This window comes from Pteropus vampyrus, unplaced genomic scaffold (genome assembly GCF_000151845.1).
Source record: "Pteropus vampyrus isolate Shadow unplaced genomic scaffold, Pvam_2.0 Scaffold20, whole genome shotgun sequence".
Classification (NCBI taxonomy): Eukaryota; Metazoa; Chordata; class Mammalia; order Chiroptera; family Pteropodidae; genus Pteropus; species Pteropus vampyrus.
Genome location: NW_011888801.1, coordinates 14943944 through 14967457, shown reverse-complemented (window position 1 = coordinate 14967457; position 23514 = coordinate 14943944). Strand labels below are relative to the sequence as shown.

At 39.5% G+C, this 23514-nt stretch overlaps 1 pseudogene; it reads left to right on the top strand.

Annotated features, from left to right (window-relative positions):
• Positions 1-21934: 21934 nt before the first annotated feature.
• On the top strand, positions 21935-22430 carry LOC111736540 (annotated as a pseudogene).
• Positions 22431-23514: the final 1084 nt, after the last annotated feature.

The following is a 23514-nucleotide window of genomic DNA, read 5'->3' as shown; positions in this document are numbered from 1 at the left end:
AATGATCCCAAATGTTCTCCCTTATCCCTTGAAGTCAATCCTATAATTCCACTCCAGCCTCTGGCAAACATTGATATGATTTCTGTTCTTACAGTTTTGCCTTTTCCAGAATATGATGAAATCTTTCAGTATATAACTTTTTTATATGACTTTTTTCACTTTTTTATATGATTCTTCTTTCAAGAATCATCCATGTTGTAGCATGTGTATCAGTAGCTCTCTCCTTTTTACTGATAAGTAGTAATGCTTTGTATGGAGATACCATATTGTTTATTCTTTCACCAGTTGCTGATCATTGGGTATTTTCCAGTTTTTCATGATTATGAATAAAGTTCCTATGAACATTTGGATTTTGTGTGGATATATCTTTTCAATTCTCTTGGGTAAATCCCTGGGAATGAGATCACTGGGGTCTATGGTAAGTATGTGTTCAGCTTTATAAGAAATTTCCAAACTGTTTTCCAAAGTGTTTGGACTATTTTCCCCTCCCACCAGAAATATATACTCTCAGACTCACCAATACATGGTGCTGTCAGATTTCTTAATTTTAGCCATACTAGTTGGTATTATTATTGAATTTTGAGACTTCTTTATGATTCTGGTTACAAGTTCTTTATCAGGTAAGTATTTTACAAATAATTTCTTCCATTCTGTGGCTTATTTTTTTAATTTTCTTAATAGTGTCTTTCAAGAATAGTTTCAAAGTATAATGAAGTCCAATAAATCCAAAAATTTTTTATTTTTCAATTACAGTTGGCATCCAATATTATATTACTTTCAGGTATACAGTACAGTGGTTAGACATTTATATAACTTACAAAATGATCCCCCCATATGTCTAGTACCCACCTGGCACCATACATATGTATGACAATATTACTGACAATATTCCCTATGCTTTACTTTATAGGTCCATGATTATTTATTTATTTATTTATTAGATTTCACATGTAAGTAAATAATATGGTATTTGTTTTTCCTTGTTTGACTTATTTCAGTTAGCATAACAACCTCTAGATCTATCTGTACTGTTGCAATGGTAAGATTTATTCTTTTTTATGGCTGAGTAATATTCCACTGCATATATGTACCATATCTTCTTTATCCAATTGTCGATCATAGGATACTTCGGTTGCTTCCATATCTTGGTTATTGTATATGAAATGTTCTTCTTTATCTCTTAGTATAGCTTATGTTTTAAAGTCTATTATATCTGATGTAAATATTGCTAATCCAGCTATTTTTTTTTCATTTCCATTTACCCTGACAACTTCATCAAGCGGGTCTCTTGTAGGCATCACATGTAAGGGTCTTGTTTTCTTTTCCATTCAGCCAATCTATGTCTTTTGATTGAAGCATTTAATTCATTCACATATAAAGTAAATATTGAAAGTTATTACCATTTTATTATTTATATATTTTTAATCTTTCTTCCCTTTCTTCTTCTTAAAGAAGTCCCTCTAATATTTCTTGTAATTCTGATTTGGTTATGATCAACTCTTTCAGCTTTTTCTTGTCCGGGAAGCTCCTTATCTGTCCACCTAAATCAGGCATCACTAACTCTTGGGCCACGAACCAGTAACAATCCATGGCCTGTTAGGAACCAGGCTGCACAGCAGGATGTAGCTGGTGGGGCAAGCAAGCGAAGCTTCATCTGTATTTGCAACTGCTCCCCAGCACTAGCATCACCACCTCAGCTCTACCCTCAGATCATCAGGCATTAGCTTCTCATAGGAACACTGGTTCCTGATGCCAAAAAAGTTGGGGACTGTTGCTCTAAGTGATAGCTTTGCTGGGTAGAGTAATCTTGGTTGAGGATCCTTGCTTTTCATCACTTTAAATATTTCATGCCAGTCCCTTCTGGCCTGAAAGGTTTCTGTTGAGAAATCAACTGACAGTCTTATGGGAGCTCCCTTGTATGTAACTAACTGTTTTTCTCTTGCTACTTTAACAATTCTCTCTTTGTCTTTAACCTTTGGCATTCTAATTATGATGTGTCTTGCTGTGGGCCTCTTTGGGTTCATCTTGTTTGGGATTCTCTGTGGTTCCTAGACTTTTATGTCTATTTATTTCTCCAGGTTAGGGAAGTTTCCCATCATTACTTCTTCAAGCAGGTTTTCAATCCCTGCTCTCTCTCTTTTCCTTCCAGAACCCTTATGATTCGAATGTTTTTACACTCGATGTTGTCTCAGAGGTTCCTTAAACTATTCTCATTTTTTAAAATTCTTTTTTCTTTTTCCTATTCCAATTAGCCATTTTCTTCTACTTTGTCTTCAAAATCACTGATTCTGTTCTCCACTTCATCTAATCTACTGTTTATTCCATCTAATGTATTCTTCATTTCAGTTATTGTAGTCTTCATTCTTGACTGGTTCTTTTTTATGGTTCCTATCTCTTTGTGTAAATTCTCACCGATTTCATCTATTCTCCTAAATTCATTGAACATTCCTTTTAAAAAAAATTTACCTAGTACAAATAATTTAATTTTTATTTTAAGTTTATTGGGGTAACATTGGTTAATACAATTATATAATTTTCAGGTGTACAGTATAATTTGACATCTATATATTCTATTGTGTGATTACCACCCAGAGTCCAGTTTCTTTCAGCCGCCATATATTTGATCCCCTTAACTCACTTCACCCTCCCCTAACCCCCTTATATTTGACCCCCTTTACCCTGTCTACCCCTTCCCTCCTCCCCCATCTCCTACCCTCTGATAACCACTAGTCTACTGTCCATGTCCATGTTTGTCCTGTTCATTTGTTGCTTTTAGGTTTATATCCCACATATGTGATATCATGTGATTTTCAACTTTTTCAGTCTGGTTTATTTTGCTTAGCATGATTATCTCGAAGTCCATCCAGGTTGTCACAAATGGCAGTATTTTATCTCTTCTTATGGCTGAGTAATATTCCATTGTATATATGTACCAGAGCTTCTTTAGCCAATCATCTATCGTAGGACACTTCGGTTGCTTCCATGTCCTGCTCACTATGAATAGTGTTGCTATGGACATAGGTGTGTAAATATCTTTTCGGATATGGGTTTTCAAGTCTTTGGGGCAAATATCCAGTAGAGGGATTGCTGGATCATATGGTAGATCAATTCTTAGTTTTTTGAGGAACTTCCATGCTGCTTTCCATAGTGGCCGTACCAATTTGCAGACCCACCAGCAATGTAGGATGGTTCCTTTTGCTCCGCATTCTCTCCAACATTTGTTATTACCTGTTCTGTTGATTATAGCTGTTCTAAAGGTGTGAGATGGTATCTCATTGTAGTTTTGATTTGCATTTCCCTAGTAGCTAGCAATGTTAAGCATATTTTCATATATTTGTTGGCCATCTGTATGTTCTCTGGAGAGAAGTGGCTGTTCAGGTCCTCTGCCCATTTTTTGATTGGATTGTTTGTGTTTTTGTTGTTATTGAGTCATATGAGTTCTTTGTATATTTTAGATATTATGCCCTTAGTGGAGGTGTTGCTTGCAAATATATTTTCCCATTCAGATGGTTGTCTCTTTACCTTGTTGATGATTTCTTTTGCTGAGCAGAAGCTTTTTAGTTTGATGTAGTCCCATTCACTTATTTCTGCTCTTACTTCGTTTGCCTTTGAGGTCAAATTTATAAAATCCTCTTTAAGCCCAAGGTCCTTGAGTTAGTCCTAAGTTTTCTTCTATGCATTTTATTGTTTCAGGTCTTATATTCAGGTCCTTAATCCATTTTGAGTTAATTTTGGTGTGCGGTGATAGAAAAAAGTCTAGTTTCATTCTTTTGCAGGTGTCTTTCCAATTTTCCCAGTGCCATTTATTGAAGAGGCTTTATTTTTTCCACTGCATGTTTTTGTTTTTTTGTTGTTGTTGAAAATTATTTGCCCATATAAATATGGGTTTACTTCTGGACTCTTGATTCCATTCCACTGGTTTGTGGGTCTGTTTTGCTGCCAACGCCATGCCGTTTTGATTACTCTTGCTTTGTAATATAATTTGAACTTGGGCAGAGTGATACCTCCAGCCTCATTCTTTTTTCTCAGCATGGCTTAGGCAGTTCGAGGTCTTTTGTTATTCCATACAACTCGGATGATTTTTTTGAACATTCTTATAACCAGTGTTTTGAACTCTGCAGTGGGTGGATTGCTTGCCTCTGTTTTGTTTAGTCCTTTTTCTAGAGTTTTGTCCTGTTTTTTCACTTGGGACATGTTTCTTTGTTTGCTCATTGTGGCTGCCTCTTTATGTATTTTTCTATAAATGAGATAGATCTGTTACATCCCCCAGTTTTGGCAGGGTGGCCTTATGCAGTAGGTGTCCTGTGGGGTCCATTGGCGCAGACTCCCTGGTCACCTGATCTGAGTACTCCAGGAGTATCTTTTGTGTGGGTTGTGTGTCTCCCCCTGTTATAGTTGAACCATGATTGTTGTTGGCATATCCGTGGGTGGGGTTGATCCTCAGGCTGACTGGCTATGAGGACTGGCATGACTATCACTGATGAACTGTCATGTGGGGGGCTGACTCTACTGACTGGGATTCACTTTAGTGAGGCTCTGGTGCTTGCTGAGTCTACCCTTTGGGTGTGTCATTTGAGGAGCTATTTAGGTGGTACTCTGGTGTGGTCTGAAGCTGGCCACTGGGTATGTTGGTTCTGAGGCCTCTTAGGAGGGTACAGGCCAGATCAGCCACTGCCTGTGCCAAGCCCAGAGACCCCTGGTAGGAGCTACAAAATGATCTGTGAGTTTGTGGCTGCCTGGAGTTTGTGCTGGACTTGAAGGCACCTGGGAGAGGCTATGCTGTGAACTGAGGCTGATTGCCACTACTGCCAGGAGCTGCTTAGCCAGAGGTATAAGCATGCCAATTCCAACTACTGCTTATTTGAGATTTGTGGACCTCTGAGAGATTTTAAGAAAGTCTGTAGCATGGGCTGAGACTGGTACCTTGTGAGGAACAGCCACTAAAAGAGTTTTGGGATGGTTTGTGGGTTGGGTGGGGTGGGTTCTCAGGGAATTGCCAGGGTGGAGCAAATTTGATGGAGACTAACATTTGGTGCCAGCCTGAACCTTCAGGTTGGGTGGGCAGAGGGCTCAGCAAAGGAAAATTGGCACCTGCCAGCACTTCTGTCAAGGAGATAGCTGCCCCTCTATCCCTTGCCTGAAGCCAGACAATTCAGTTCCTCCTTGTATGTCCCTGACCCTTTCAAGATGAGTGAATCCATCTGTGCTCGGGACCTTTAAGAGGAAGACCTGGGACTTCGGTAGCCTCCCATCTCACCCAGTTATAATCACTACTAATTTTAAAAGCCAGGTGTTGTGGGGACTCCTCTTCCCGGCACTGGTGCTCAGTAGGGCTGGGATCCCTTGCCTCTTAGAGTGGACCACTGCAGCCAACATATCCATCCTGATTCTTAACCTGTCATATATGGGACCAGCATGTTTCTTGTCTCCGGCCATCCTACCTTTTTTGACGTGGCTTCTTTTTTATATCTTTAGTTATAGGAGTTATAGTCAGCTAGTCTTTAGGTGGTTCTCAGGGATTGTTGTTCTATAATTTAGTTGTAATTTTGATGTGGTCACGAGAGGAGGCAAGCACAGCACACCTACTCCACCATCTTGACTGGAAGTCTGCTAACCAAATAATTTTTAATGGTTTGTGTTATTTGTAACCTATTGAGAAAAATTTTGCTTTATCAAAATTCACAAAGATTTTTCCTCCTATTTTCTTCTAAAAGTTTGGAATTTTAGGTTTTACACTAAGGTCTACAATTGATTTCAGGTTAATTTTTGTATAAGAGTTAAGCTTCTTTTTGTATATAGATGTTCATTGATTTCAATCACTTGTTGAAAAGATTTTTTTCTACATTGAATTACTTTGACAACTTCATCAAAAGTCAATGAAGGTTTGTGACTTTATTTCTGGACTCTATTCTTACAAACATTATGTTAAATGAAAGAAACTGGACACAAAAGTACACATAACATATGAATATATATCTATTTTTTTTAAAAAACAAAACTAATATCAAGTATTTAAAAATGCATACTTATTGTTAAAATTATAAATAAAAGTTAGAAAGTGTTTATTATAAAAGCTTGTAGCTGGTATTTACAGGTGAAGGAGCAGATTGTGGTTAAGTAGAGGAAATGTATGTGTAGGAGAGCCCTCTGGGGAGCTAGAAATATTCAATTTATTGACCTGAGTAGTGGTAGTATGGATGCTTGCTGAACATTTATGTTTTAAATGCTCATCTATATTTAAGAGTTGCACAAAAGAGTAAGGGAAAAAGAAAAGTAATGGAAAGGAAGGGAAGAAAAGAAAGATAGTAAAGAAAGAAGGAAGGGAGAAAAGGAGAAATGAAAGAAGAGGTTTTTTTTTTAATAAAACAGTTTTACTAAAGTATAATTTACATACCATAATTCACCTCTTCTAAGTGTACAGGTCAATGATTTTTGGTGTATTTGCTGAATTGTGTAACCATCATTACAATCTAATTTTAGAATATTCCCATTACCCCAAAAGAAACTTCGTGACCACATACTCTTACTTCCAGTTCTAAATATGTGTCTTTTCTAGACATTTCATATAAATCAAATAATACAATACATGCTATTTTTGTCTGGCTTTTTTTACTGTACATAATGTTTTTGAGATTCATCCATGGTGTAATATGCCTAGTACTTATTTCCCTTTCATGCCTGAATAATATTCCATTGTATGGATATATCACGTTTTGTTTATCTATTTACTAGTTGATGGACATTTGTTTTGTTTTCACTATTTTGACTCTTGTAAATAATGCTGCTATGAACATTCACATTCAAGTCTTTGTATGAACATATATTTTTTTCTCTTAGATAATTTTTCTAAGAAATAAATTTTAAGGTCATATGGTAACTCTATGTTTAACATTATGAGGAACCAATTTTCAAAGTGGCTGTACCATTTTAGAATCTCACAAGCAGTATATGAGGATTTCAGTTTCTCCACATCCTCACCAACAGCTGTTATTGACTTTCTTTTCTATTATAGCCATTCTAGTGTGTGTAAAGTGGTATCTCATTTGTGGTTTTGATTTGCAGTTTTCTAATGACTAATGATGTTTAACATTTTTTAATGTGTTTATTGGACATTCATATATTTTCTTTGTAGAAATGTCTCTTCTAATCTTTTAACTATTTTAAAATTGTTTTATTATTATTATTATTATTATTATTATTATTATTATTATTATTATTATTATTGAGTTGTAAGAGTTAAAAAAAAACTCCTAGATATAAGGTCCTCATTGGATATATGACAAGGTATACAAGCATACCTTGGAGACATTGTAGGTTCAATTCCAGACCACCCCAATAAAGTGAATATCACAATAAAGTAAATCATATGAATTTTTTGCTTTCCCAGTACATAAAAAATTATGTTTACACTATCATATAGTCTGTTGTATGCAATGGCATTATCTAAAAAATATAAACACCTTAATTAAAAAATACCTTATTGATAAAAATGCTAACCATCACCTGAGGAAAAAATGACACCTATCGACTTGCTCAACACAGGGTCGCCACAGTCCTTCGATTTGTAAAAAATGCAATGTCTGCGATGTGTACTGAAGAGAAACACTATAAAACAAGGCATAACTATAAATATTTTCTCCTAGTCTGTAGGGTGTCTTTTTTATTTCTTGATGGTGTTGTTTGAAGTACAAATTAAAAATTTTTGGTTAAATTCAGTTAATTGATTTTTTAAAAATCATTTGTGCTTTTGGTATTGTACTTAAGAAATAATTGTTTAACCCAACATCACAAACATTTACTTTTATTTTTTTCCTAAGAGTTTTATAGTCTTATCACATTTAGGTCTGTGATTGATTCTGAGTTAATTTTTACATATGATATGAGGTAGGGGGTCCAGCTTCATTTTTTTTTTTTTTTTTTTTGTATGTTGATATCCAGTTGCCTCAGCACCAATTGTTGGGAAAGAAGGAAGAGTTTTAGCAGCTTAAAAACCTTTGGTGGGTGCCACACCTAAAGAGAGCCCAAATTGCTGCATTGGTCTTTTCAGGCTCTCTTCATAGTTTGGCTCCAGCTTGCCTTTTCCGATTTAACAATCTTAAGCCCATTTGCAAATGTTTCTTCAAATTCAAATTAGACCACATTCTTTTCCCTAAATACATCTTCCTTTATACTTTTGTTTAGGCCTGATAAATACATTCTCTTTTTGCCTTTCAACATTTATCTCCCTTCTAAACCTAGCAACAAGTCTTGGCTCAGCAAAGCTTTCCCTAACCCTCCTGTCCCTGATCCCATTTCTCCTTTCTGAATATTTTCTGAATATTAGTTAGTCTGGTAAAATCTTTATCTCTCCCTGTGTTTAATTTTTTCCCTATTGTCACTAACACTAAAAACAACTCTTTTACTTAATTCTCTACTTGTTTGATTTATCCCCCTGTTGGACAGGTACCTCTCTGTGTGCCTAGTTTTTTCTCTTCTAGGATTTTGCATAGCATCTTTAATGGAGTAAGGGATAGATAAATGTTTATTGATTTACTGTTACTAGTGCTTCAAAACACCAAATGGACTTACAGATTTGCATTTATGTGAAATATCCGTTCATCTACAAAATAGAGACATGAAAACTGTGTTCTGGAAAACTACACATGAAATATTTGTAAACGGATCATCTTAAGTGCATTTAGAAGCTGTATGTATAAAACTTATGCTGAAGTCTTTCATAAAGTGAAGCTTTTTAAAGTAAACTATCATTATTATATATGACTATATACAGTTTACAAATGTTATATCATTAAATGATCACTGCTCAATAATCTGTTTTATCTATGTGGATTTTGTCTGTTTTGTATTGGTGAATTTTCTGAAGGCTTGACAAAATTTCAGCAAATTTGCAGACTCTTAGAGACTTCTGAGTGACAGTGTAGTGCACTCCAGAGGTGGAAGGTTAGTAGGTGGTGGTCAACAATAAGTCTGACCTAGGTTTGAATCACAGCTCTGCACATCCTGTAGGGACCCTAACAACCACCTTCACTGAGACCTCAGTTCCTCATTTGAATTTGGGGTTGATGACAGCTGTCTTATAGGGCTACGGAACAAATTATAGGTGAACACCATAAAGCACTCATCATAGTGCCAGTATATAGTGGGTGCTAATACTAGAAGTCTCCACTTTGTTTTTGTTTTTGCCTCTTCTACTCATTGCAGCATGATTTAGTCCTACCTGCTAATGCCCTGCTTTTTATTTCTCACACACTTTACTCTTCAGTTAACAACCCCAATGGCCCTAAGACTTTTGCTACAATAAGACACCTTCAGATGCCAGAACAAGTTTATCTATAAAAGTAGGAGCTGTCTGAATTATCCATGCTAGGTTTGAAGCACTATCTTATTCTACATACATAGGACCACTTAATAAATCAATAATCATTATAACAGCAGAGTAGGAAAAAAAGCCCTATGATCTTTTCTAGCTCATCACTGAGAGGATCCAGCCAGTTGGACGATGAAGGAAGGCCTGGGGATGCTTGGGGATGGCAATGACACCCAGAGCCAGGATCCTGGGCAAAGATTCAACATTCAGTTGATCTGGCACATTGATTGACTGTTCTTATCAGAACACCAGACTTTTGGGTACTGAGTTAGAACTAAGTTTCAGCTAAAGTAAGGCAAGCATTCTCTATCTGCTTTGGGTTTTCACGAGGTTGTTTAAAAGATTAAACATTTGTTACTTTGCCTCTAAGAAAAATTAATTTATAGTCTCTTGGCACTGTGTTTGGTTTAATACCATTTAGAGGAATCAATAATTTCCTTGCCTTTATTGCCTTCAGAAAAAAATATGCTTAAATGGAAATTTTCTGTTTCCTTTCAAATTCGTGGGCATTCGTACCCTCTGTGAGCCACCTAAAGGGCACTGGTCTGTCCTGATTTTTTCCCCCTTGGAAACATATTTCCACTGTGAACAAGGTCATCAAATACACGTAATCTGCAATGAACTACTACTGATTAAACAATAGCAGGGGGGCCTGGAGAATATTTTTCCTCCTTACTTGATTTCCACTCTTAGGAAACAAAAATATAAATTCCTTAATAGGGTGGATAAGTATCTTCAAATTCCGGTTCCAGCCCATGTTTCTAGTTCAGGTTCACCTCTCACAGCCTCCTGCCTTTTTATCCTGTCCCTTCCTCTACTTGGAATGTCCTACCCAATTCCTACTCATCTTTGAAGATAACAGCCCAAATGTGACTTCCTCGGGGAAGCTTTCCCTGACCTTCTCAGGCAGAGTCATCTCTCCTCCTCCCAAACCCATGCTACCCACAGTCTCTCACTATATTCATCAGTGCTGCTAAAACTATGAGGTTCCTGTTAAAATGAATATTCTGATTCTGGAGCATTTCTAACAAAATCCCAGATGACTCTGCTGCTGCTAATCTATGGCGACACATTGAATGGGTAGAATATAGAGTTCTGAGCACAGTGGTTTTTCTTGTCTGTGTGTGTCTCTTTCTGCTGTAGCAGCATAACTGGCTCTTTCACCTTTGAGTGCTGATCACTAAAGGAAGAACCAACAGCACTACTCTGAATATTTGTTGAATGGGGACATTTGCTAACATCAGCTTCCCCTCCTCCACCATTACAATCACTTCATAGATATTTGAAGCTACTGCCTTTTTTTTTTTTTCATTTTCTTTATGTCAGGACTTTCATTTTTGGTGTTCACTTTACTTTTAAGGCAATTAAAAGTTGTTGGTTGCTTTTTAACCCAGCAAAGAGAGACTTAGAGAAAAGTTCCAAACCGCCTGGTCTAGCAGGCTGTATTAAGGTAAAGAGTTTGCAGCTTCTTCTGCTGTGTGACTTCAAGATTTCAGTGCTCATTTACGTGCTCAGTTCTCACTCTGCATACTTCATATTTTTTGTCATTGCTTAGTGATTATGGCTAAGATCCAATGGAAATCATACTTGGATTTCATTCTCATTAGATTCTAGTTAACTAATGTGTATCCTAGTTTTAGATGTTATACTTCGAAGATGGTGGAAGAAGGATAAAATCTGTGAAGGATGAGTGGCCCTCATCCATTTTGTCCCAAGGCAGTCTTGGATTCTCTTTGCATGATGAGTACTCAAGAGTTAAAAAGGTCTCATTTTTTCACCCCAGGGTACATCTCCAAGCCATTCTTTTTTCCCTTTTTCTCTGGCTTGTCTTTTTTTTTTTTTTTATGCACACCTTTGTCGTCTGATATGTAAAATGGGTACACAAACAAAACTAAATTATATCATAAAAAGATGCAACATATATAGACAGATGAGTTACAGTGAGCATTTGAGATGATACACTTCTACACCACTTTAAAATATTAAACAACCATAGGATGTCCCACTTGGAAAGCTTGCAGAGATCATCTGGTTTAAAGCTATTTTCAGATAGGGAAACTAAAGCCAAAGAAACCATAGGAAGAGAACATCCAAGCCAGGACCAGAAACCAGTGACTCTTCTCTTGCATCTGGAAGCCCTTGTTCCTGAACCTTATAGTAAAGGCCAGTCCCCTGCAATATACTTCCTTCTTCTGGGGGACTTTGAGGCCCCTTTAAACCTCCGTAAGCTAATTTTTCTTTTTTCCTTTTTTAGGTTCTAGGTATATCAGTATTTACTCAAGATTTCTATTGTTCTTCTTCCTCTTGATTCGTATTATGCCAGCTTTAACTTCAGCTTTAACTTCTCTCTTTTCAGGTCCTTGGCCCCGCACTTTCTATCAGACATACTGGTCATGCTGGGTTGTAATTTCTTGTTTATCTCTTTCTCTGTCTCTATCACACAGACTATGAGTCTCTTGAGGGCTGGGATCATGGCATGTTCACTGTCCCCAGCACAGTATCTGGCACTCAATAGAGCTCAGTAGCATGAAAAACTACTTGTCAGGAATAGGAGAGCCTTAGTGCACTCATGTGGCATTCACATTTTGCATGCGGACCTCTTTGATAGTCACTGACTAAGGCCTGGCTGTAGGCTTAGCAAGGCCTTTTGGAGAAGGATACTATTAGGCTCTGACCCAGGAAATAGTTTATTAAGCCCTATTTTCCATCTTCTGGTCTCTTGATTACTCATGTATTTTGTAAACTGGTGTTAGTGTTCAGAAGCAGCTAAGCTATAATATTCTCAAAAATAGCAAAGTAAACCATAATTTATCAAAGTAAAAGCCACTATAATCTGCCAGCTATTCATCGCAGAAGTGATCAGATCTTAATGACCAAAAATAGTATCTTTATAAGACTGTTGCACACCTTTATTTCACTCCCAAGGTATGCCAAATACTTCACATTGGGCTGTCTCACCCACAATTTACACTCTAGAGAATGCGACTTGACCAGGATGACTCTGTGACAAATCTGAGCTTTAAATTTAAGTCTCCAGTCACCTCCTTTACATAGCTTTTCTCTTATGATAAAGTAATAAGGCACTGATTAATTGTGTTAAATAAGTGGGTTTCCAATAGTTTGGAGATGATAAATTCAGTGTATCTTTAACTACGATGGAATTAAGAGCACAGTTCATCAGCCTTTCCAGAGATTTGTTTCTTCCCATGCCCTCAACAAGGGGATTGTATGTCTCTACCTGCAGCCGGGCTCCTTTCTTTGAGTTGGGATCTGGTCCATGATGTGAACCAAAAGAGAAGAAATAGAGCCAGTCATAAATGCTCAAAAATAATAAAAACTTTAAAAATATATATACTAAAGATATGATGCAAACCTTCCTAAGAAGACATGTCTGCGACTCACACACAGGCAAGGCCCTCAAATTTCATATTCCTGGGATCCTCCATAAAAGTCATAGTAGGAAACACTCCCCAGCAATACTTGGGGAAAAAATAATTGCCTCTTGGAAAGTTGGAAAGAGAAAAAGGAAATAGATTCTCAAAGATTGGAATTCTTTTTTTTTTTTTTTTTGGTGAGGCAACCCTTGGTTGACCTCACTAATTGCAAGGAACTTGTCAGCTTACAATCCCTTATTTTATTTTTTTAATTTTTTTGCGCCTACAGCACCTGGTCTTCCCAGGTGGTCTCCCATTCAAGTACTAATCAGGCTTGACCCTGCTTAGCTTCCGAGATCAGACGGGATTGGGCTTGTTCAGGGTGGCAAAGATCCTTGAACATATAATTATAATTCTTCTGAAGGTAAAAGACTGAAGGATTCTTAATGTTATAGTTCTTCTCAGATTTAATGTGCATATCACTTGGGGATGCTGTTTAAGTACAGATTCTGATTCAGTAGGTCTGAGGTGGGGCTTGCTAACAAGGGGCCTGATTCTGCTTCTTAGTTTATGAACCCCAGCCAGAAGAGCAAGGACAAAGATGGTGATGGAACTGTTTCTGGAAGATGTAAGCACCCATATTCCAGTTCTCTGAGCTCAAAACACATGGCTTGCTTCCTAAGGTTTCATTAGAGGTCAGCAGAGACTCTCTTCCTAATTCCTAATTATGATTCGCAGTGAGAATAATGACAAATATCTTCTTCCCTCTTCTGGATCAACCACTGAGAATATATTGCAAACTTTTTTTTTTTGGTGGATTTTAAATAATTAGACAACATCTCTATCTGATGATCTTTTAATAGCTCAGTTCTTTCTTACGAAATTAATCTGAACCCAACAAAAATGACATTGAGTATTCTCAAAGGCTGCCATATAATACAGGAGACTATTCCAATCTTATTAGCTAACCTCAGCCCATACTTCCTTTTTTGCTCCCACTGGAAGTTAATTATACTGCTGTAGTTTCTAAGTCACTGTACATATAATTGCCTAAATATTCTGCAGAAAAGGATTAATAAAAGTCAGGAAGCCAGGTTTCTTAACATTTGTAATAATGTAAAAGGCAAGTAAACCAAGCGATGTTTGCATTCAAAATTTGCAGATTCACTGAAATTTAAGGGTCAGGAACTAAGCTGAACCTGGCAAGCAATGAAACCATGTAAGCAGGGACTGCTTAGGTTTCTCTCCCCCTACTGAGCTCATATTAGTTCTCCAAGGATAATGAGGAAACAATTTTCTTGGCCTCAAAGATCGTTAAGCTCTGCCCCAGGCAGGGCTTCCTAAGAGGTGGTAACCACCTCCTTGATAAGCATGAGGTGTCTTGGGCATTCCTCCAGGAGCCTGGAATGGACCCTTGACTCTTCTTCCCTCATGAACCATGGCAAACTGCTCCCATCCCAGCTGATCCCACCTCTGTAACATTCTACCTAGGGTCCCTCCTCCAAGGCCCTCCTGGTACAATTGCAGTTTATGCAGGCCTAATCAGCTTTTTCCTCAAATGGGGAGCTTCCTCTCTGACTCTGCCTTGTTTCCTACCAGTCTTCCACTACCCCCAGAATGATTTGTCTAAAATAAACTGGGAACAAGTCCCCGACTTAAATTCCGAAGAGGCTCCACAGAGCTTTGAGGACTCAAATGTGAGGTGGAATGTCTGAGGTCCTTCATGGGCCAGGCTGATGTATCCATGCTAACTCCAAGCCCTGCCCTGGAGCGCTCCATGCCTGGCCACAGAGAAACCTCTTCCCTTGCTCAACCTCCTGGCTTCTGCCCCTAACACTCCCCTTTACTCCCACACCCTTTTCTTCTTGTCCAGGAAGTCCTCCCTGATACATCTGTCCTCATCCCCAGTGCCCAAGAGGGCAAGCTTGGGGGTCAGGCTGCCTGGCCCTGCCTGGGAGGAGACCCCATGCCAAAGTGCTCAGTGGTGTGTGGGATATCAGGCTGTGTGTCTCCATTTTATGGGAAACTCAGGCCCCTCTTACGAGAGACGTAGCTTTCTCACAGAGCAGGCCTTGTGTCCCCACATCAGGGGCCTGGATTGGATCTTCCCCTGATACTCTCTGAAGGAGTCAATCAGGGGTGGAGACACGGGTCTGCCTCCCAGGCGCCCATTTCCACAAACGATGGGTACCTTTCCGCCTCGCTCTCCCCTGCAAACAGCGCGGCTCCCTCCCTGCAGCTTGGAGCCGGCTCTGGCAGGTACCGAGTGAATTGCCCAGCTGCGCGCCCGCAGTAATTGCCGGGCCTGGGCTTAGAGCCCTACTAGAGCTGCCTTCTCCGCGAGGCGTGCTGGGTGGAAGTGGAGCCGGGAAGAGGAAGAGTGAACGCGGAAATACGTGAGGGGTCTTTTCTAGCCCAGACCTTGGGTTCGAACCCAACAGAGGGCTGGGGAGGATCTAGTTCACTGCTGGGGTTCTCCACTGGGGAGGGGAGAAGGGAGGGGTGAGGCCGGCCCCAGGGAGCGCAGATCCCCGCGGCTCCGCCCGCGTGCAGCTGATCCTTCTACACTCCCCGGGGGAGGGCGTCTGGCCCCAACCTGCCTTTGCAGCCTCTTCTCCCCTCTGTACCTCCTCCAAAACCCCAGGAAACGACCCCGCATCCCTTAAACAGTCAGTTTAAGTGCTTTCCCTCTTGCTGCTTCTGCCTGCGCTCGCCTGGTTCACTGCCTGTGAAACTCTTACTCATGGTTCAGGGCCCAGCCCGAAGGCCCATCCTCACCCCACCCCACAAGATCCCGATTTCACCGATTGATGTGGGCTGGCCCACCCGAGGCCAGCTCGCAGACGGCGGTATCTGTGCGCTCATTCGGGACGACAGGGTTCACCCGCGGGATGTCTGTCGGGTAGAGTCCACACTCAGAGGAGCAGGAAAGGAAAACGCTGCTGCTGCTTGTGGTGCTGATGAGCTCTCTGCCCTCTCTGCACTTCCCTGAAGGGGACTGTCACAGGCCTCCTCAGAGAGAAGCTTCCCTTGCTGAAGAGGGCCAAGAGGAGCAGAAGTCTTTCAGTGACTGAGGGGCCTGAGGTGCAGCCACCTGTGAGGGCACCCTCAGGTACCCGAGCATGGAGGGAGAGCAACACTTGAGTTGTCATTACCTTCATTCCACTAGCCGGACTGTGATTTCTCTTGGTGGCTTGCTGTGGGAGGTGGGCGTATTCATTTGCTTCAGGGGAGGAAGCTGCAGAGGGTTGGGGGCTGAACTTTCATCTAGATCCTGCTGCTCCAAAGAGTAGTCACCGCAGGCTTCTTCCCACCCCCCTGCACCTGGCCTGGGGCAGAGTATAAAGGTCCAGCTGGAGGTGAAGATGCTTGGAAGCATGGGTTCCATCTTCTGAATGGAAATCTCACCTGTCTCTGGAGATTGGGGACCAGGTGTAATGCCAGGGGCAGGTGAGGCCAATGGGAAGCAACTGTGACTGTGCGGAGCTTGTCAAAGTGCTTCTGGGACCTTCTGAAGAAACTGACCACTCCAGGACTATGATCAGATTTCTGATAAATCACAGGCTTATCAGAAGAGGTCGTTCTTCACTTTGGGGCACCCAGAGGCAATTTTTAATATGCCATACGTCTTGGAACAACTTGTTAAGATGGTAAAAGTTACCTCTTTTGGTTTATTTTTTTGAGTCATGAAATGTTCTAAAATTGATTGTGGTGATAGTTGCACAACTCTAGGAATATATTAAAAACTATTGAATGGTACATTCTAATGAGTGAATTAGTTGTATGGTGTGTGAATTATATCTCAATAAAGCTCAACCCAGAGATAGATCCACACAGATATGCCCAACTAAGTTGTAACAAAAATGTAGAACCGGTTCAATGGAGGAAGGAGAGCTTTTTCAACAAATGGTGTTGGCAAATTGGGCATAGTTGGAAGAAAAGAGAGAAAGAAAGAAGAAAGAGTGAACCCTGAAACCAACCTAAGTCTCACACCTTGTATAAAAATGAACTCAAAATGGATGACAGGTTTAAATATAAAATGTCAAAACTAGAAAACTTTTAAAAAATAGAGGAGAAAATCTTCAAGATCTATGTTTAGCCAAAAAGTTCTTAGACTGGAAACCAAAAGCCTGAGCCATAAAATGAAAATTGATAAGTTGGACTTCATTAGAATTAAAACTTTTGTTTAGTGCAAGAACCTGTTAAGAGGATGCAAAGACAAGCTACAGACTGGGAGGAAATATTTACAACCAATATATTTGACCAAGCACTAGTATCTAGAATAAATAAAGAAATCTCAAAACTCCCATAAAATAAAAAAGCAATTCAAATTGAAAAGGGGCTAAAAGATATGAAAACATTTCATTGAAGAAGATATACAGATGGCAAATAAGCACATAAAAAGATGCTCATTAGCTATCTAGTGGGAAATACTAATTAAAACTTTAATAAGATATCACTACTATAAAAATGACTGAAATTTTTAAAAAAGTGATAACACCAAATGTAGCTACAAAAGGACAACATGAGGGACTCTAGTTATGATGAAAATGTTATGTATCTTGACTATATCAATGCGTCAAAATTGTATCAAGATGTTACCACTGAGGAAACTGGGTATAAGGTACACAGAAGCTCTCCGTATTATTTCTAACAATTTGCAAGTGAAAATACAATCATCTCTCTCTTTTTTTTAATAATCATCTCAAAATAAGAATTTAATTTTTAAAATATCCCCTTTCCATATCACTGATTTTAATGTTTGCTTTAAATCACCGTGTGCATAGATTGTTCAGGGTAATTTGAATGTATTTTGAGATTGAACAGTCATAGACTGATTCTGATCTATTGGAAACTGAATTAATGAAGCTTTCAGCTATAAATCACCACCCACCAAATGCCAGAACTACAGTTTGGAGAAGATGGAAATTTGGACTCTTCTGGGGCAGAGATTTGTCTGCAGAAGTCCTCAGGATTCAGGTCTTCTGAGTCGTACCCTCTCTAGAGGAGGACATGAAGCAGGTGAGAAGCAGACTGGGACATGGAAAGATTCAGGATGAGGAGGCAGGATGCTAGTCTTCTGCATCTGGCTTTGTTCTGTGTTCCTATGCCAAAAACAGGACATTGGTGGGTGCTCAGCTTCCTATTTCATTAAATGAGTGTTGGGACTAGAGCTGGAAGTCTCAGAGTTCTACCCTGATATTTCTTTATTCCTTCATAGAGCATAACCCTGCCTCCACCTACTAGTTGTTTATAAGTGACCTCTGCAAGTGACAGTTTTCTCATCTCTTAAATGTTGTGAAGATTAAATGAGAAGACACACAAGGTGCTTATCACACAACCTGGCACTTTGGTGGGAGTGGCAATCTTGATGGTAGCCAAGCAAACAGCATCAGGTCTAGTCAGAGGCCACAGAGAAAGAACGGCTCATGTTGGAAGTAAATAATGTTGTATTGGAGAAAGCACCAAAAAAGGTATATTAAATACACTTGCAGTCATTAAAATCAGGTTTATACATATTTAATAACATAAGAAATTATCCTGTATAGTAAATAATGTATTATCTCAACCGTAAGTGTAAAAGATTCATTTTAAAAAGTGAAGATAAAATCTTTCCAAAAACTAACAGTATTTATCTCTGGAAAGATGATCTCTTTCTTTGATCTCTCTTTCTTCAAAATAATAATATAATGAGATAGAAGAGGAAAAGAATAAAAGAAATGCACACATAAACCGTAAACAGACTTTTTGAGGAGCTGTCTGAAAGGGTAAAATGGACCAGTTTTACACTGCCTGAGGATAGCAGCCTGAGCCCAGGAGAAGCTGGAATTGAGAGAAAACCCTAGAGTCTTGAGTGGTTCTCAAATCAAGGAATGAAGCCTCCAACAAGAGCACTGGGTCATTTGCTCAGGCTGCCATAACAAAACACTACAGACTGGAAGGCTTAAACAACAGACATTTATTTCCTCACAGTTCTGGAGGCCAGAAGACAAGATCAAAGTGTCATCAGGGTTGGTTTCTTTTGAGGCCTCTCTCCTTAGTTTGTCTTCTTTCTCTGTTTTCACATTGTCTGCCCTCTGTGTGTGTGGATATCTGTGTCCAAATTTTCTCTTCTTATAAGTACTCCAGTCATTTTAGATTAAGTCTACCCAAAAGAGCTTATTTTAGCTTAATTATCTTTTTAAAGACTTTATCTCCAAATACGATCACATGCTGATGGATTGGGTGTTAGAACATCAACACATGAACTTGGTGGGACACAATTTAGCTCATGAAGAGCATAAATTACCATATGGATAAAGCATCTATAAACAAAGTTAAAAGACAAGTGACAGACTGGGAGAAATAAATATTTGCAACATTTATAATATACAGATTATTTTTATCCATAATATATAGAGTTTATATAATCAATAAGAAAAATGTAAACAACCCAATAGAAAAATGGGCAAAGAACATGAACAGGAAATTCGCAGAAAAGAAATACAAAATAATCAATATGTAAGAAGATTCTCAACTTCATTTATCAATTTTACACAAACTGGAACAAAATGAGATTTTTTTTCATTTATCAGATTAGCAAAAATTAAAAAGATTGATAATAACAACTCTTGACAAGAATGTAATGAAGTGAGAACTCTTAAATGCTAACAGGGAAGCATAAATTGGAAAGGTCTTACCAAAGACAAAATCTATTAAAATTTTAAAACATTTATATTCTTTAACCCAGTGTTAAACTTCTAGGAATCAATGTTACTAAAATAATTGCACATGTGCTAAAAGATCTATACATAGGAGGACTTTTTTTTCTCCCGTAAATGTCAAAAAGAATGTAAATGTCCATTCCATGGGAGAGAAGTTAAATACAAATACTATACATGTAAAATGAATACAATATACCCATTAAAAAGTGAGTGTTCCTACATATACTGAGATTAAAATAAAGATCTTCAAGACAAGGGGATAAAAGAAGCAAATTGCAGAACTATATTCTAGTGGATCCATTATATATTTTTATAACTGTGTATTTATAAAATAAACATAGGTAAATACATGGTTTTGTGAAGATGTTCACCACCCTGGCCAGAAGTCCCCCACTAACTGGAGGGGGACTAAGGTGAAGTTGGGGCATTTTGAAGGGGGGACTTTTCACCTTTTGCTCTGTGTCCCGAATAACTTGAATTCTGTACAACCAGAATAAACACAAACTTGCATGTTCTGACATACATACATAAGGAAAGGAAGGTGTCTGCTTCTGAAGATCTTTTGCAGATCTTCACAGTCATTCATCAAACTCTTCAGTCTTCTAAGAATGGCAGCTAACCTCATGAGAGGCTTGATTGCCCTAAAAGTTTGCTTTAATCAGTGTAATTAGCAGAGCATCAATTAGGCTGGAAGGTCTGGCAGCCCTGCAGGCTCCCACGGCTGTGGCTTCTGTCCTTGGCTGCCCTGCCCAGTCCCTTCGGTGACTCAGCTTTTCTTCAACCAATGTGGCTTTCTCTGTGTCCACGGCCCCGTGTTTCCTCTCATGACCGAAGACTACTATGGGCAAACAGGAGTCTCTGGGACCTTTTGGTTTGCTAGGGCTTTTTTCCTGCCTGCTGCTCCATGTCACACACTTCATCTTTGTTAGGTGGATCATTCGGGGCTCCAACTAGTAAATTTTTCTGTCATTTTTCTTAACTTACATCTCTTCCTATTTCTCAGTTCACTAAGAGGTTCCAGTCAGTATCCCCCAAAGTCACTGAAACCAGAAATCTGTGAGTTATCATTGCCCCACCACTCTGCCTAGTCAACCACAAAACCCTACAAAGCTGATTCCTAAGTGTATGTCCTCCTTTATCTCTACTGCCAGTGTATTTTTGCCTCTCATCTGGATACATCTTTGCTCTCAACTGTTACCACTCTGTCCTCCCTCTAGTTGCCAGAGAAAGCTTTCCAAAAAGCAAATTTGAACATGTTCTTGACAGTTTAAAATGTTGCTGGTGTCCCATAGCCTACTGGATAGAGTCCAAACCCCTTAACATGGTATACAAAACTGGGTCCCACCTGCCCTAGGCTACCAGCCCCCTGTACACATCCAGGCTGTTTCCATTCCCCTAGCTCTTCATACAAGTCTGCCTTTGCCTATGATGCTTTCCTGTTGGAGGTCTTTGGTGCATATGTGTTGATTTTTCCTCCCCAGTGTTCATTTCTATTTCTTGTGGTATCAGCATCCCCTAAACCATCTGCCTTGCTTCTCAGTCTAAGTATGTTTCAAATGGGTGGCTCCATGCCCTTCTCACCTGCTTCAGGCCAGACCAGATTATTTAGCTTCTCTTTTTTCTGGAATTTGGATTTTGAACATCAGAAGAGCCTTGAATAGACAGTCCATTTCTGGTTCAGCCCTGCTTCCTGAGAGTAATTCTTCAGTTTTCCTCTGACTCTGTGAGTTGTGCTATAGACAATCTTCTTATCCTCTCCTTTTTGGCTTAAGCCATCCAGGTAATTTTTTTGTGCTTTTAATCAAAGAACTCCCAATGAACCCCACCCTTCTGCATCAGACAAACTCTTACTTATCTTTTTGGATTCAAGTTAAGTGTCCATTTACTCATTCATTTATTAATTCAACAGATATTTACTGAAAGCATACTATGAGTTGGACACTATGCTAAGTGCTGGAGATATAATTGTAAATTAAACAAGAATAATTCTTAGCCATATGAACTTTAAAATATCTTCAAATAAACAACTCTGGGGGAGGGGACTTTGGTATAGAGGGCAGAATTAATTATATTCCTCCATTCATGGCACCTTATCAGTATCGGTATGGGCAATCGATTAATTACCTCTACGTCCCGCGATACTCGCATAGGCAACCATATTAATGTGTTTGATATCTATTTGAATGTTTTCTTGTGAAATGTATATTGTAGTTTTGTCGGCATGTGCTTTTAATTAACATGAAGCATATTACATTACATATTTATTTTGGTTTACTAATCGTCTTCATTAAGCATGGTTGCCTGAAGTAGTTGAAATGAGATAAAGAGCCTTAGAAGCAAATGTAAAGATTTTGACTTTTACTTGGAGTGGAATGGGAAGTCATTCGAGAGTTTTGAGCAGAGAGGCAACATGATCCGAATTGGTGTTTTACAAGGAAAACTTTGCCTGCTGTGTTGAGATTAAAATTCAGGGGTGTGCTCTATCTTTTTTAACCCCGGGAGCAGCTGTCTTGTCATAGCCCCTAATCCCTTGAAAATGTATGCCTGCATCAAGTTTGTCTCTAACCCCTCCTTGGTCAGGAGTACCTCTCAGCTGCTGAGCCGATTACTGTCTACAGTGGTGCTGAAACAACCTGAGACACTGACAGATGAGAGCCTCAGCAGCTTGACAACCCCATGTCCCCTGACCTCACTTATTTCTAGCCACAGCTTCCAAAACAGAGCCATTTTAAGGGACATTGACACAGTAGCGAAGTTCATTGGGGCTGGGGCTGCCACAGTAGGGGTGGTTGGCTCTGGGGCTGGAATTGGGACTGTGTTTGGGAGGCTTATCATTGGTTATGCCAGGAATCCTTCTCTGAAGCAATAGCTCTTCCCCTATGCCATTCTGGGCTCTGCTGTCTCAGAGGCCATGGGACTTTTTGCCTGATGGTGGCCTTTCTCATCCTCTTTGCCATGCGAAGGAGCCATCTCCACCTCCCATAGCTCTTTCTCCAGCGTCTCATCTGCCCCGTATGTCCCTTTTCTTATACATTCCCAGGCAGCCTGGGGAAAGTGATTGGCTCAGGATTTGACAGAGGGAAGACAAATAAATACTGTATTAATAAGAAATACATAAAATAAAATAAAATAAAATAAAATTCAGGGGTGCAAGTGTGGAAGCAAGGCCAGTTAGTTGGCTGTTGCAGTAATCCATGGGAGAGTTGATGGTGATTTAAACCACAAATGAATATGTTCCTACATAAGAAACTCCTGTATATAAATAAGAACCAAAACCCAAGGGGAATACAACAGAAACCCTCCCAAACTAACAAAGAACATGATATGAGAATAGCTGATAATCAGAGAAATGCAGATTAAAACAATAATATGGCATTGCATCCGTTACTTTGGCAAATGTTAGAAAGTTGGACACTGCCAACTGTTGACTGGGATATAAGGACTTGAAAATCCTCTTGCACTATTTATGGGAGTATAGAATTGAGCGGAAATGCGACATTGCTGAGTCAAGTTAAGTACTCAGGACCCAGCAATTCAGTTCCTGGTTATATATTCTAGAGAAATTTCCACACATGTTCATAGGGGAATGTGTAGGAAGATGTTTATTGCAGCATTGTTTGTGGCAACAAAAAAATGAAGACAGCCTAGATTTCCATCACTGGGACAATGGATGGGTAAAATGTGTATCAGGCTTTATGATAAGCACTTTATATGCATTATCTCATCTTTTCTTCAAAGACAGCCCTAAGACAGTGGGACTTTTAACAGCATCCCGTTTTACGGATGATAAAATGGAAACTATCCTCTCATACACACAAACTGTTGTTTTTTTCTGGTACGCTCTCCTCAGTGTCCGGACGAGGACACTGGGGTTCCGAGCTCAACAGCTTGCCAAGTCTCCCAGCCGTACAGAATCGTCATGCCCTGTAGTCTGCCCTTGGTTTGCGGAGCCTCGGACCTGGACGGTCAGCACCGCGGACAGCGCCAGCGGGGGGCAGGGGCGGGGCGGGGCGTCCATAGACACGTCACGACGCGCGGAGTCCGAGGCGCGTGCTCACCGGCGGCCAGC